Source organism: Melanotaenia boesemani, chromosome 18 (assembly GCF_017639745.1).
Source record: "Melanotaenia boesemani isolate fMelBoe1 chromosome 18, fMelBoe1.pri, whole genome shotgun sequence".
Lineage (NCBI taxonomy): Eukaryota > Metazoa > Chordata > Actinopteri > Atheriniformes > Melanotaeniidae > Melanotaenia > Melanotaenia boesemani.
Window position 1 is genome coordinate 12,150,537 of NC_055699.1, and position 13,700 is coordinate 12,164,236.

A 13,700-nucleotide genomic window follows, 5' to 3' on the forward strand; every position below is an offset into this window, starting at 1 on the left:
TTTTTAATATCTCAAAATCCCCCTTTGAACACAACATACAGTACAGTTTTATGTTACATCACAGACATGACTCTCTTCCACTGTTGCAGTCAGTGTAGTTGTGAATGTTTATTTGAGGCTGTGCTGCTCACACCACACAGGCAGCATGGGAGACTGGCACAGACACAATGCTGTGAGCTGAAACTGTGACTGTGATGTCATGTGGGTAGCCGTTCCAGTGTAGTCAGCACTTTTTTCCCCTCCTCCTCCTCTTCCTCTTCTTTGCCATACAGCTGCACATCACACATTGACCTCTGGCCATCCTCTATGCTGCCCGGGGGGAAGGGAACCACTGAGAATCCTGCACACACGATAGGGGGGAGACAGGGATAAAAGCAAACCAGGGGGGGGGATAGGAGCCAGTTTTCTTAGGGGGAGGGTGATGAGGTCAGTTTACTTCTGCAAGACAGGCTGATCAGAGAGCAGCAAGAACACACTTGGTGTTAGTCTGTGAGGTAGTTCTGTCTCGCAGTGGAGTCCAGATCAAGTGTCAGACAAAAAGAGTGAGAAAGAATAAAAGCTGCTGCAACAACATGGAGTGAATGTCTCACATGCTCCCCCATGTGAGAGTGAGCCAAGCAAGAATGGAAGTCGTTTTATGTAAGTGTCTCCCAGCATCCTGTGAGACTGCTGGACAGCCTCACATGTTTGTGTTGTGGTCATTCCACATGGGTAAACGGGAGGAGGGTTCAGCTGGACCAAGCCACAGGCACTAAGCACTTATCATCTATCTCCCTCTCTCTCTGGGTCTTAAGCGTTTGCTGGTTCACTTGTGTGTTCATTTGTGCTCTGTCTCTCTGCTCATCCCATCAGCATCTTCCCATTCCTTTTTCATTCATGCTGCTGCTCCCTGCTTCACCTCCGGCTGTGAGGACTTGCAGCTGGAACATGGAGGAAGAGGCGGCAAGCAAAGAAAGGGGAGGAGAGGTGGGAAAAATGGAGGACAGATCAGAGGTGCTGACTTTTCTTTCCTGTAGACACAGAAGATACCAGAAGGGAGCCCAAAAAACAACCAGTGGCTGAAATCTTCCCTTTTGCACACAAGAAAAACACAACTTAGCGACATGAAAGACACCATATTGTAACATAAGTACTAAAGTAAACACAAATATCTTTAAAAATTCATATAAAAACATTTTACACACAACATCAAACACATGTACAAACAAACACGCCACACACACTCTGCTTTGAGTCACCCCACCTCCCCTTGCTGGCCGCCCTCCTTCTCTCAGGGCAGCTGGCAAAACACAAAGGAGAGAAGTGTGCAACTGGTGCGATAAAGCTGGGAACATCTTGCTATTCAAGCGTCAGCATAATAAACTGGAGGCAAAATTAGGGGAAAAAAAATTCCCCAAACCACAAGAACAAGTGCTGAATGCTGCAGCAGCGCTCAGCTCATCGGCCCAGCTGTGGGTTGTCTTTGGCACACAGAAAAAAAGGACAACAGTGCTTTTTTGTTCTCACCTCATAGGAATGGAAATGATTAGACAGAGACATACTCAGGGGCTACAAAGCACGTGTGTGTTTTAACATGAGATGTCTTGTCATGATAGTGTTATGGAGGTCTCATAATCAGTGCATGCAAACATAACTCCCTTTGTCTCAAATTCCTAAACGCTTCCATTCTTTAGGAGCTGCATTCACACAGTGGGATGTTCATATAAAATCAGTTGTTAAAAGGTGTTTTAAAACTTTATGGTTTCACAAAATAGAACAAAGAGTCCTTGTTAAAATCTTGTAGAAAAACTAGTATGCAGAAATCATCAAAAACTATTCATTTCAAGCACTAAAAGTATAAAGTTTGCACTTTTTTTTTTTCTTTTAAAGAGACTGTCCCCCCACCTCCCAACCCTGCTTTCTGTTCTCAAAATCCCCTGAGGAGGCTGGTGCAAAGTCTGCCGCTGTCTGGCTGTTCCCATGGCAACCACCAGGTGAGCAGACAGGCTTGGAAAGCACGGCGGAGAACATGTGACTCCCTCCACATGCTCAGGCAGCACACATACTCAAATAACAGGAGGCAAAATCCCTTCTTTTTATTCAGACTTGCAGGTACTTTTGGCAAGAGTGGGAGCTTAACAAGCAGATAACCAGTCTGCCAGTCCGCCTGTTAACTGCTCTCTGTCTGCCTCCCTGTGTGGTGTGACACATGCACACAACACACACATAAATAACCACACTGTTTTGTGGAGGTCAGAAAAAGAGGAGGAGGCCACCCTTGAGCAGCAGAGCTAAGATGTGTCATAACTACTGAACCTCAAATGTAGTTTTGCTGCTGCTGCAAAGGGCGTTGGGCAAATCCATGAGTAGAGGAGAAGATGTGAGATAGTTCCCAAACAAGGATGATTACAAGTAGAAATTGAGAATGAGATTAAATAAATGTGGTTAACTGACGTTAGCGAACATTGAACCAAGTTAAAACAAGATTAAACAATCTTGGTTTATTATATTCTCACAAAGCTTACTTCCTTTTTGTTTGGTGAAAACAGTAAGTAACTGTTCTTATTTAAACTTTCCATTGTCAGACGCCGAATTCAAGTAACTATTATCAGGTTTGTACATATCTTTCAGGTTGCCAGTAACATTCTTTAGTAGTTTAAAAGCTACATCTAATAATCTGCTAAATCTGCATTCTCTTGTAGAGATCTGTGGTCTTTTCTAACCTGGCCAGATAGGTAGGCCTAGAAAACTGGTTAGCTAAAGTTTGTTTTTATCTTAAGAACAGACTGCTAGAAGTCCACCTACATCTTAAGGACAAGAGACACTCTCTGCTAGCAGACACTCGTGTGACTTTAACGACCCTCAAATGTGAATGGCCATATTACTGTTTATAAGGCTGGAGCTCCTCACCAGTTAGTTTAGAAGTAAAAGAGCCTTTTAGTTGAGCTGTTAAACATTTCAATAGACAAGAGTCCAGTAGCCTTTAGTTCAAGGTCTTGGGATCACTGCTAATAATGTTAAATCCCAACTGGAATCATGCAATAAATTGAGCAATATGTCCTCACAGCAACCAAGAAAATGCAGCTCATCATGCAGGTTGGTATGGTTACTATAGTCTAGTAGAGTCTAGCAGTGTCCCCTCATTCAAGGACCATAGCAACCCCTCCATCTAAGCTAGTCTACAAAGCGCACATTCAATATCTGTACAAAGAAGCTTATCATCATCATTCTTTTTTATTTGTCTCCTCTCCTGGTCTCACATATACTCTGTTTTGATAATGACAAATTCCCGAGTCAAGCGCTATCATTCACAGGTTGTTCTGTTTCTGTTGTCAGATATTCTGAAATTATGTCTGAAACATATTTCCCAAGCTGACAACAACCTTGGAGCAATGCATTGTAAAAACAGTTTTACTGTCAATTAATGTTACAATGCATCACAAACATGTTCCACAAGGTGCATGTGCACAGTTTTTTGAAACAACTGTCACAAATCTTGAAGCATGTTAGTGTTGTGCTTGTGGGTTGTTTTGCATTGAAACTTTAGGGAAAAGGGGCAAAGTGCTTGGAGAGGCTATAAATAAAAGATATCATATTATTTTTAATATCTCTAATATCACATGAGTACAAAAACAGGATTTGTTGCATATTGGCATGTATACAGAATTGAATGTAGCATTTTGATACTGTATATCGCTAAAATAACTGTGTGTGAGTTTTCCACTTTGGCCTCTACTTTTCACCAGTACACAGTTGCAGGGTTTCAGCCTGTGGTTAATATCCAACAATGCAAAGTATCACCAGGCTATAAAGCTGCCAGCAGCAAAACCCAATAAATGGCCTGTAGTGTCTGGCAGCCTTGTGTGATTAGGATGGACGTGTTATAGAACGGAAAGATTCCCAATTAACTAAATCAAATTGTTATGATGGGACACAGCAGCAAGCCCATCACAAGCACCTCTTATTAAAATGTCACTGGTGATGAATGAGGAAAAAATCAGCCATGCTCAGGTCTCCGCTGTGGATCTGAAGAGCAAAGGAGATACTGTACTGCTCCTGGGTCTGGAATTTGCATAATGACGGAGGTGACGGACACCAACATGCATCCTAGTTGCTTTCACATCATTCATTTATCCCCACCTTTCTGTTCATGTCCTTTTTTTTTTACTTAACCAAGAAGCTTAAAGGTAAAATGAATAGAAATGTCATGCTGCTGGCAGAATTCTAATTATTTTCACATGAGCAGAAACATATACCCTTCTTAAATAGTTTGTGTCTGTTTTACAACCCCAAAGTTGTGATGCTGTATTGTAAATAAAATATCAATTTTTGACATTTGCAAATCATCATATTCTGATTTTAGGAATTAGTTATACATCCATGATGCTAATCCTCACCAAAGGTGCATGTGTGTGTCTGAAATGTGTGAGTGACATAGAAAATGTGCCCACCTGCTTGAATATTACATGTGTTTTTGCTTTAACAGTCACCTGTGCATATTTCATCTCCACAACAGCTGTCCCCATCTATAACTGCCACCTGCATCAATAAAAAAAGAAAAAAAACTTTCCCTGTAATGGCTAAATTGTGCTCCTGGCCCCAGGCTTTTGCAGCTCCTTTCTGCCGAGATGATTTCTGTGGAACACGAATGGGCTGGATCAAGTTGCTGTGGATTCCGCCCGTCCGCCTGCAGAGTCTATAAATAGTCTCTGTCAGATATTTTCACTCCTGTGCTGAGCACACTCAGTGGCACAGCAGTGTATTAATATCCACAGTGACCAGAGTCGTGCCTCGTGCACACGCCAGAGAGTTTGGTGCGGAGGTGTGCATGTAGAGAGAGAAGGGAAGTGAAGGGATGTACAGTCAGAGCTCAGCAGAACTACACACAATCAGCATTCTGTCATTTTTCCTCCAACCTCCCTTTGCAGAGTCCAGCTCCAACAATGATGTTTTTATGTGTCACTCTTTGAAATCTCTCCACAGTGAACAGACGCACACACATCTAAATGTGGACGTAATCTGAGCCACCTTTTCACCCAGATTATCTTATGCTGTAACTATAAACAATGAAGCTCTTACGCAATCAGATACGATAAAGCCTGCAACTCAAGGTGGGTTCTGCTGCACATGAATAACACTACAGCGCCCTGGCATCCCAGGTGCATATTGATAAACAAAAATGAGAAAGTACAGATGTGCAGATAAACTCCAAGATCTTCAGCTGGAAGAGATTTATGAGAAAAATAAACCAGAATAACAGCCAAAGGTGTTAAGCAGAGGTCACAGGGGATTTAACAAGGGTGTGTTAATGCAATAATGACGTATATGTACAGATCATTTTTACCATGTTTTACTGCACAAAGATAACAATTTTTTATCTGAAATTCTGTTCAAGCAGCAGTAATTAATCATTTCTGTACCGGTCATTGTGCTCCACTGCCTTCACAACTCTCTCACACACACATGCACACATCCGATGATTACCTTGTGTAAGAGAGATGGGGGGTGGGGGGGATTTTGCATGTGCACTTGCAAAGTATCACATGTGCAACAGAAAACCTGAGTTCCTGATACAATATTCATACAGCCACAGAAAATACAGCTCAGCTTTTAAACTCTGGATGATTCGTACCGTTTGGAGAATTTGGTGAATTTTCAGCCCCTTTTTTTAACCACAACCTCTTTCTGTTTGAAGTTACACTTTTCTATTAAAGTTATGAATTTGCACAGTGCATGACAGAATAGATGCAGCAGTATTGTGAAATGATGTTCACCACAGTTGCTTTGTGTGTCTCTTGCTTTTAATGAGAAAGGACAGCAGAGAGCCTACAGAGCCCTGCCTCCAGTGGTGTGGGCTGGTATAACCAAAACAGACAGTGCTTCAATAAAGCCACATAAAATGAAGAAATAACATGAAAATATTGATATGTATAAATAACTGAACAGACTGTGTAGCAAAAACAAAAATTATGTTTTGTGCATTATATGTAGGTTTTATATGAGGCTGTGTTTTGTCTTAGTGATTAATCAAAATAGTACTGCAAGGTGGCTGTGTTATTTTATCTGATGTGATATGAGCGTAAAAGCTGATAAGACTAGAGTAATCAGTTTATACTCATCTAACAAGGACTTACTCCAGCAATTTAGTTGTAATGAAATTACATTTATGCTCATTTGTGCCCTATTCATGTGCCTCCAAGTCTTCTCACAGACATAAAACTCATACACAGCCATTTCCTTGTGTAATAGAGGGACTTTTGCACGTGTGGTTTCACAATGATTAAAAAGACAGAAAAAAAAAACTTCCAACAAAATCATCTTTCATCAAATCCATGCAGCCAAGTTTAACTCTTGATGACATCAATAGGAGGGGATATTTCTCAAAAGCTTAAATGGAGAGAAGCACAAAATATTACTGTTGTAGTAAGGCTAAACAGATCTAGAGCTGAAAAATAAGTGAGTTGTTTCTTTCATTCCCTTTTCTTTTTTATCCACATTTGAAATGAGATATAAAAGCTTCAGATAAAACACTGCTCATGTATATGTGAAGTGAAAAGCATGCAAGGTGTCACAAAGATTCTCTCCAGCTATGAAATGTCAATATTGTGGCTTATGTTTGATAAGTTCTGCAGATATGTGCTTATTTGACGGTATTGCAGAACAAAGTGTCACAGCCAGAGATAAGCGATAAGAGTTGGCCTCTGTTTGAGTTTGTTCTGTCTACGCAGGACATTCCAGGAGCTGCGCTGTGTGACGTCTCACACGGAGGATCAAATTTCAAAAGGCAGTGCTCTGCTGGACCACAGTCACAGAGCTCCTTCCTGGTGCAGCTGATTACTTGCAAACATTAACTAACTTCAGCACTGGCTTATTAGATAAAGGCAAGCATACACACAGGAGCAATTCATTTCTTAGAAATTATAGGGAAACTGAACAGTAACACCCTGCTTGTCCTTCCTTGAGTTAAATGTGAATCCATTGCTGTATTATATGTTATGTGTCATCTTTTTAACATCCTTTTAAGTCCGTGTCCTCTTCCTTTGCTAGCTTCGACTGGCGCCACAGAAGGGTCATCTGGGGCTGAGGCAGCTGAGGGGAATGTGTAGAAACTACAGTCCTACATTTTTACAGAATGAAACCATGAATGAACCTCATACAAAGCTCAAAATGCTGGGGCCAGCCAAAGCACACCAGTACCAACCAAGAAAAACTCATTAAACACTTTTAGGACTCATTATTGCTCATATGCTACCAATTATCCAGACAAAGACAAAGGCTGTTTTAACCCCCTGTGATTATTATCTCCTGGCAACTCTAAATCTGCTGGTGACAGTGGCTGGATTGGGTTATCCTTAGATAGCAGCAGAGAGTGGCCTGCAGTGCTGCAGGGTGCTGACAGAGGAAGAACAAAGGTGAAGCTGTGAGTACAAACTGTGCACACAGACTGGAAACCTGATATTCCTGCTCTCGACTTGCTCTGAACCTACTGGGAGGGAGAGTGCATGTGTGCTTGTGTGTGATATCGACAGCAGTGAACATTAAGTCCAGCACAGACAATTACAGCACATGCATGCATGTTTGTATCTACCGCACTGATGCACCACAATTTATCATCCACAACCAAAACTGTGTCAGTGCTTGTTTCTGCATATCTGCGCACCAGATACAACACAGGAGAAAATTTCAATATATATGTACATTCTGCACTTACAAAGCTATTCTTTGTGATTACAAAGCAGCCAGGGAAGATAAGCACTCTCTTTGACTGTAGAGGAAGCACAGCTCAATGCAGTGCCTCTGTGGACTGCCCCTGACCCAGCACTGTCATGTGAAACCCTGGGCACCAAACTCCAGTGCTCAGCTATGCCGGCATCCCCTCCAGGCGTGTTTGACTGGCCGGTGAGCCTCTGCCCTTCTAAGCTTTGCAAAGCAGCTTAGAAGCTCCAGCCTCCTTCACTGTGGTCACACGTGTGAAACGTACACTCTCGCTGACACACAAACCCATGCAGGCATGGCAGTGCACGCTGCCATGCAAAGGTAGGCGGGGCTTGTCCAGACTCTCAGGGACAAAGAAGGGATGGATCAGGTCATAGTCACTCCCACTCAGCTGTACCGAAGCACGTTTTCACTGAGGCACACCACACTGCTCACACACCTGCAAAACAGCATTCAGGACACAGAGAATACACATAATGTATTACTCATTACCACTAGTCATCCTGTCTTTTGGAAACGATGGGGGTGACTGTTAAAAGAAATCACAGCCATGTGTTGGGAGAAGCTGACACTGTGTTTCTGAACTTTAGAGGTGGAAAGAGGGTTTTTTTTCTTTCTTTCTGTCTGATGACACACAGATTCCCACTTAAATCCTTCCATCAGTCATGGAAGACAAATGAGCAGAAAAGGATTTAGTTTTGTTCTGTTTTCTTCACCATTCTCCAAAACATGTTGTAGCCTAGGTGAAATGCTAAAACTAATTAGAATCTGTTGCATGCAAGGAAAAAATGCATATAAAGATTTGGTTTCTCAGACAGCAAGAAAAGCATCTTTAATGTGCATTATTTCTCTTCAAAGAGAGAGAGACTCTATCATTGACTGTGTTGATCCCTACTATTAGTTTCTTATAATTATGCATAAATTAACATCTAAGATTTTTATAGTTGTTTGTTTGTTTTTAATCCTCAGTAAAAGTCAGTAATGATGCTTCTTGCAGACAGTAAGCTTGGTGATGTTTTTTCAAGCTTTGGTTTCCCTCCAGCTCTGCCTTTGAATTGTGACTCAGCTAAAGGATAAATATAAACACCTTTATCACACTCCTTTCATTCTTCCTCCTTTTATTCCTCATCCTCTTCATCCTCTTCACTTCTCTTTGCTAAAAGAAGAGAGATTCATGAAAATGGAGGCCGGAAACTGAGACATATTCTCAAATGTAGATTTAAATGTGGTTTGAAACTGTGTCCACTGAGGCATGGCAAATGGCAGAAACTCTACGATGCTTTGCATTTCCAGCAACGAACAGCATCGTTATCATCATCACATAAGTTCTTTTGGTTGTTTTCCACTTGTTGCTTCTGCATGCATGTAACATGCAACAAATTTGCAAACTGTTTCAAGTTTCAATATCAGTTCGGGGGGGGGGGGGGCGTTATAAAACTTCACTGTCAGTTACTGATACTGCTACCACAACATCCTCTGAAACTTGCTTTTCCAACAGCAGCTGTGTATGATATGTAAATATCTGACCTCTGATTAAAAAGCACAAACCTTTTAATAACTTCATGTAAAATTAGTGTAATGTAACATATATGTAAGGGATAATGCCCAACGAGGTGGCCATTATCATAAATTAATGGACGACATGTAGGCGTGAACCATCCGACGCGAAGTATATAAATAAACATGACTGTATGTAGCTATTGGGGATTAAACCTGCAGGACAATACAGTGACTGTGAAAGCATGAGTGTTAGTGAATGAGTGTGAGTGAAAATATAAGGAATGAATTGTGTTTAATGATGATTTCTATGGTGCAAATGCAGCTGTGCCTCCTGTAAGGATCAGAAGCAGACTCAGGTAACCAGCAGCCACAAGGAGCAAGGAGTCCAGATAGTACAGGAAGGCCCCAAAGACCCAATTTTTTATTTTTCAATTTTTCCTTTTCAGTAAATTATGACTTGATGCATGCTTAAGATTTTGTAAATATTTGGCAGCACAATTTGAGAGCAATCATCTCATGTCTTTTGTTTTGGATTGATGCACTGAGCTTTAAGCTGCTCTTACGTCAAACACAATATAATGAAACAGCTGCGTAGAAAAGCTGTTATGAGAAATTCTATTCAAAATCTTGAAATCTGTTGAGTCATGTGTAGCGTAAACATGTGTGACAGTCATGCAGTCAGTATTTGAGCATATGATAGACTGAGGGGAAGTGAGCAGTGTTGGCACTTTAATGTCACTCTGACACTTCTTCAAAATGTGGAAGCAAAAAGTATTAAAGTCAGATCATTGTAGTAAAAAGCTAGAATTAAAGATTGTATTATTAAAACAAAAAGTATCTACAGTACATTGCCTGTTTCCCTCTAATTCCTTAAGGAAGACTGAGGTCTGAACTACAGATGGGGCTTTTTTTAACTAATTGGGCTTCCTACTGGCATCAAAGCAAGTTGGCAAAGAAATGTCTGATGAATAAATAAGATATTCCTCGATGTGCCAAAAATGATTTCAACAACTGAACTAAGCTACAAGACACAGTTAGCAGAAGCTTTTTTGTTAACAATATTTAATCACCATAGCATTCAATTATTTAATGTAACAGGTTTTTCTCCCACAGTCATGAATGCCGAGTGCACGGGTTTCTAAAAAGGCTCTGAATGAGCAACAACTAGATTACCTCAATTGCATGTTGGGCAGTATCACAAGTAGCAGCATGAATCATAAACACACACACACGACTGCTGAGTCACATACACTCTGCGTGCACTCTGTGTGCACCCTGTGTCACGATGCATGGATATATTCATCTCAGACAAACTCATGACTGCTGGCTATGTGAGGTACGTGGTGTGTGTCTGTCACTGTCATCCAGCAACAAGTTTCACATGTTCTGTGAAGCTCCGCTGACCTCAGATCCACTTTTCTATATTATTTTAAATTCAAAGACACAAATTGTGTAGAGTATTTATCTTATACACGATAAATTAGCTTTGTCCTGCATCTAAAGTGATTTTTCTGTGTGTGGTAGACAAATATATTCATGAATTCATCACTGGTCCAACTTAATTAAGCAGCAATGACCTTATCTTCCTTAACTATCTGTCCTCTGTTCTGACTTGTCTATGTTCTGGGTTATTTTGGTGCACTTTAATAACATAATTTGGCCTTGGATAGCCCCACCGTCATGTTCCCACATAACCCGAATGTGGTTAAGAAACTCAAAACTGTGCATTGTAATGGTCTTTATTGCCCCCTGCTGGATGGCAGTTGATGTTATGAAGAAATAAGGACAATTCCCATAAAAAAAAACACATTCAGACACAATCAGACAGACTGGCACACAAATAGATTTATGTTTTTCTCTTTGGAGTCTTTGGGATCTTCATTTGAAATCACCCTTAAACCAGCCACTGATCTTCCACATAAACAGATGGCTGGTGTGATCGAGTGTGTTTTAAACCCAGACAAGGCCAGTAAACTTCCCTTAATAACACTGCACATTTCACAGTCTTACAGCGGCACATTGCATATTCCCTTTCATCTCCCTGGTGCTCCTGAGACAGAGACAGGAGTGGGTTTAGAAAGATGAGGGTTGTAGTCAGAGGAGGTGCAGAGGAGGGGGAGACAGCAAGGCTGAATCTCTCATTTTTGCCCCCGGGGTGTGTGCTGCTGCTGTTGCTCTCTCTTTGTCTGAAGACTGATAAACACAAAGCAAGACCAAAGGGAGTAAATATGAATTATGTGCCCTGACAAAAGAGGAGGCCTCTTCAAATGTTGCAGTGCCTTTATGTTGTAGACAATAATAATAAAAAAAATAATAATAATTAAATAAAAATAACATGTCAGTCTAAAATATAATGCAAGAGTAATATAATGTGTTTCATTGCATAAAATGCTTTGGAAATGTGAAACCAGTTTTTAACAATGGCAGATAGTGAATTGATATATGTAAATATTCAGGGTGTTCCACTGCCCTCAAGTGGTAAAATAATCAAGCACTGAAAATTATTTCTAAGCAGTGTTTTAGGATTTATTGTAGTAAATTTCACCACAGGATGGCAAAATTTTGCACACTGCCCAATTTTAACCATAAAGAAAAAGCTGCAGTCTCTACTTATGAAGCCATCACTGGTATGTACCTCAAAAACTTTATTGGTTGGTTGGTAATATGTGCAGCACATACATAATTTTAACAAAACAAGAGGAAGAAGTGTGTGGTCATTGGGCTGAATGTGTAGACCATGAGGAACCAGACCTTCCTCCTGCTCTTAATCCCTGAGGGTAAAAAGTTCCTGGAATTCCTTGGTGGAGACAAACGTCTGCAACACTTTTTCCTGTCCTCCAGTCTCACACTCAAGTATTTGAAGTGTATTTTTAGGACTAAAAAAAAAAAATATATATATATATATATATATATATATATATATATATACACTACCATTCAAAGGTTTAGGGTCATTTCCCTATTGAATCCCATGGCAAAGTGACCCCAAACTTTTGAACGGTAGTGTATATATATATATATATATATATATATATATATATATATATATATATATATACATATATATATATATATATCTGCCCCAGCTAAAGTATAAAACCTGTCTACCCTCAGCCTACTATTGTGTTTAAGAAGTTTCCTTCTTCTCAGCTGAACAATAAACAAACGCAACAAGAGAGAAAAGCCAATCAGCTGATCACCAGTAGGGGTCAACAACATGAGAGGAGAGGGAGGAAGCAGCTGCCGCACACGGAGACGAGCAGAGATCCACTAGAACAGACAAGTTTGTGCAAAGTTTAAAAAGAAAAATGTGGGAAAAATGCAGGCATGGAACCCTCTCACCGGTAAAGAATGGGTGTTAAAACACAAGGGAGACGTCCATGGGTTGCTCCATTAATGTTGTGTTTATTCTCAAATTCATCCATAGAGCCACTGGCTCATCTTTTCCATCTCGACTCTTAATGTCAATGACGGATGCATGGGGCTTGTCATGCAGCTCATGCGTTAATTGCATTAAAAATATTCATGCAATTAATTACATTAATTAGTTACTGCCGTTAACTGCTGTTTTCTGCAGGCGTATATATAAATATATATATAATTTTTTTTAAACAAAAATTTATTAGTAATGCCCAAGAAAAAAGTACATTTACTGAGAGCTAAAAAGAATAAAATAAAATAAGATAATGCTGTTGCAAAATACTGAAAAGGGTTTGGGAAACAAACAAATAAACAAAGAATTTGAAATAATGTTTTATAAGTAAACAAATATAAGAATGAATAAATCCTCATTTTCACACAATTTCTTTTTAGACTTTCTTTAGGCATTTAGCTTGAGATGGGTCAACATAAGCTATTAGACAGCAGTTAGATTAGATTAGATTAGATTAGATTAGACTTTATTATCTCACAGTGGAGAAATTCACTTGTTACAGCAGCTCTTGTTATAGAATAAAGTACAGAGAGGCAAAATAAGGTGAACATGCATCACAGCAAGAAAGTGCAATAGAAATTATTTACAAGTCTAAGAAAAGCAAAAATATGTACCGTTATAATATAAAGATATATATATATATACATACATACACACATACATACATACATACATACACACATACATTATATATATATATATATATATATATATATATATATATATATATATATATATATATATACATATATATATATATACATACACACACACACACTACATCCATACATAAAATAAAATAAAATATAACAACAACCTCACAGACTATATACATATTTACATGGTGATGGTGGGATATGAAGAATATGATGACATTGATAATGGGGGGTATTGCACAGTAAAATATAAATAAATATTACACAGTAATATGACTATACAGACAAGTTGTACAGTCTGACAGCAGTGGGGATGAAGGACCTGCGGTAGCGCTCCTTCCTACACTGAGGGTGTCTCAGTCTGCATAATAACCAGGAGTGGATCTGGTCTGTTGAGCTGTTAAACTCATTTTTAA